The 3,179-nt window shown below is 44.2% G+C and overlaps 1 pseudogene across 1 annotated transcript; it reads right to left on the bottom strand.

Moving 5' to 3' along the window:
* Positions 1-422: 422 nt before the first annotated feature.
* On the bottom strand, positions 423-907 carry LOC147723010 (small ribosomal subunit protein eS12 pseudogene; annotated as a pseudogene). Its single transcript, XR_015309896.1, has one exon. The product of XR_015309896.1 is annotated as a small ribosomal subunit protein eS12 pseudogene (transcript).
* Between the last annotated feature and the right edge of the window lie 2,272 nt (positions 908-3,179).

The raw sequence follows: 3,179 nt of genomic DNA, 5'->3' as shown, positions 1-3,179 counted from the left end.
CATAGCTACTTTTTTAAAAGCTGTTATCAAGATACGACAAGTTCTTGATTGATAATACGTTCTTTTTGAGTAATTATTTTATATTTTACTTATTTATTTGTATGTAAAATAATTTTCTATTTTTATTTCTGTTTTAAATATGTACTTTTTATGGTTGCAAACAAGTGGTAACCGAATAAAAGATTATGAAAGAACATCACTTATTCCCAGCCCACCCATATGTTCTAGATTTGGTAGCCCTTGAAGAACTAGGCTGGGCAAACTAATGTTAATGCCTAATTGAGACTATAGGAATATTCAACAGGGCAACCTGTAGACCACCTTGAAGTTGGCTCTGAAAAATGTATATCCTGATAATGACCACCCAACACACCACCAAGGGTCGAAACGTGTATATAAAAGATCATGAACATAAATGACTATTTTCAATTTGTTTTGCTTTATTTTTTCAAGACTGTTTACTTCTTTTTAAAGTATTCTTCGATGACATCTTTGGCCTGAGATTCTTTGCCGTAGTCCTTGACAACCACGCAGCTGCAGCCAACTACTTTTCGGGGTTTGCCTTCTCGGTCAATTTTGCAAAGGCCAACCCACTCCCCCAGCTTTTTGCTGTCATCAACTTTTATCAAATTGATCTGATGTTCAGCACACAGTGCTTCAACCAACTTGACATACATTGGCTCGTCGCAGTTGGAAGCAAGTACACAAAGGTGAGCCTGACGTTTGTCCAATGCCTTGGCAGCTTCACGAATGCCACGGGCTAGTCCTTCATGGATGAGTGCGGTCTTCAGCACTTCCTGCAGAGCAGTGTTGACATCCATTACACCTCCAGCAGCAATGCCTTCCTCGGCCATCGTTGGACAGTTGTCGGACGGGTTTCACCGGTCGAATCTCATAGGCGTTTAGGAAATGACTAGTTATGACTAATATCATTGTTTGCACTTGATTAAATAATTTGCTTTAATATCTTTAAATAATTGTCTATCCCATCATGAAACACTGTTCTCCTATGCAATGAGATTAGAGTCACTGCACAGTTCTACCACATCATCTCTCTATTTTCTCAAAGCAAAAGGAGGGGGTCTGGATGTCTTCAGGTGCTTTTGAACCCATCAGCTCTATGTAATGGTCATGATAAAGGGTGCCCAAAGCAACTCATACTGTCATTTTGATTTGAGAAGGTCAACAAGAACTGTTGAGAAAATGGCAGTGATGGATATAGACACTCCTCCACCTTAACCCGAGATTGTACGAAATAGAGGTAAATACACAGCCCTTGCCAAAGAAAAGTAACCTGTAGTAAATGGCAAAATCAATTTGCTAGTGAATAGATTGTATGATTGTATAAACCTGCCTCTCGATTGAACATGGCGGAGCAGCAGATCTCTGAATTCTATGATAAAGCTAATGCCAGCTGTTGAAACCAGGGGGAACAACATAGTACTGGTGGTTTTTAAGAATCAACAAACATGATCAAAATAGGGTCATATGTGGAGAAGCCGTTGTTGGAACCTTTTGACTGATATTTCTGTTTAACTTTCAAAAAACAGACCACTTCCTGGCCCCGAAACTGATGCTTAGGGCATCTCCACGACCAATCATCACTCACCTACTTAACTGTTGTGACTGACACAATTCTGCATCTGGCTAGGGAAAAAGGGGGTCTCACTCACAATGGCATAAAGCCATTTTTCTAGTTTAGTTTAGTTTAGTTTAAAGGAGCTTGTAAAGCGCCTGGTGACGCCTCCCGGCGTGTCCCCGCGCTGTGGAGAGAGTGAGTTTTGAGGAGAAGGAGAACCTATCACTGATTAAAGAGGCAAGTTTTCAATTTCTTCCTAAAGGAGGTCTCATTCACCTCTACTCGGATGTCCATGGGCAGGAGGTTCCAGTGCTTCGCTGCCAGTGTGCGGAAGGATCTGCCTCCCATTCTGGCCTTTTTAGGACGGGCAGTTCTGAGCAGACCTGTACCTTTGGATCTGAGGGTTCTGTTGGGTTCATATGGCAAAGCCAGATCGGACATATAGGCAGGAGCCTTGTTATGGAGAATCTTGTGACACCATAGCAGAGCTTTGAAAATGATCCTCTTCTTGATAGGCAACCAATGGAGAGTTGCTAGAGAGGGTCGTGAAGGGGCTCTGCGGGGCAGTCTTAATACTAGGCGTGCTGCCGAATTTTGTAGGACCTGTAATTTCTTTATATTTTTCTCTGAAGTGCCTAAGAGTAAAACATTCCCGTAATCAATTCGGGAAGTTATTAGCGCCTGCGTCATAGTCCGTCTGGAGTTGAGAGGCAGCAAGTCAAGGGTACGGTTGAGAGTCTTCATCACTCCGAAGCACTTGCCTACCGTTCTTTTTATATGGCTATCAAAAGATAGCTTATTATCAACCCAGACTCCTAAATTCTTCGCCTCCCGGCTGGGAGGGGGCAAAGGACCCAAACAGGTGGGCCACCATTCTTTAGTCCAATTGGTCTCATTACCTCCAATGATTATGACCTCTGTTTTGGTACCGTTCAGTTTTAAACAGTGCTCTGTCATCCAAGAGGCCAGCTTGCTCATACAGTTGTTGAAGTTCGCGGCTTCCGTGGATGGGGCTTGCGTCAAAGATATTAAAAGTTGCGTATCGTCGGCGTAAGAGACAAGCTCCACGCCGAACGATTGCACCACCTCTGCCAGGGGGGCCATGTATAGATTAAACAGGGTGGGACTCAGGGCCGAACCCTGAGGCACCCCCTGTTCAGGCCGCACATTGTCTGAGAGGGAAGTCCCTCTTTGGACTTGGAAGCTCCTATCGATCAGAAAGGCTTTCAGCCATCCCAGTGCCCTGTTGGTTACTCCGGCTTTGTTTAGACACTGTAGCAAGATGGAGTGTGCTACAGTGTCAAACGCGGCACTGAGGTCGAGCATGATGAGGGCCATGATCTTGCCCTCGTCTGCTCCCTCTCGTAGGGTTTCAGTGGCCCTGAGGAGGGCCGTTTCCGTTGAGAAGTTGGATCTGAAGCCCGATTGGGATTTATGGAAAACATTGTGTTCTTCTAGATGTTCCATGAGTTGGATGTTGGCAATTTTCTCGGCTAGCTTAGCTAAGTATGGTAGCAGGGAAATTGGCCGGAGATTGTCCATAATGTCTTGGCTGACATTCGGCTTTTTCTTGATTGGTAGTACAACTGCCTGTTTCCAA

This window comes from Lissotriton vulgaris, chromosome 4_1 (genome assembly GCF_964263255.1).
Source record: "Lissotriton vulgaris chromosome 4_1, aLisVul1.2, whole genome shotgun sequence".
NCBI classification, from domain to species: Eukaryota; Metazoa; Chordata; class Amphibia; order Caudata; family Salamandridae; genus Lissotriton; species Lissotriton vulgaris.
The sequence above is the reverse complement of the archived record's forward strand: the minus strand, read 5'-3'. Positions and strand labels throughout refer to the sequence as shown.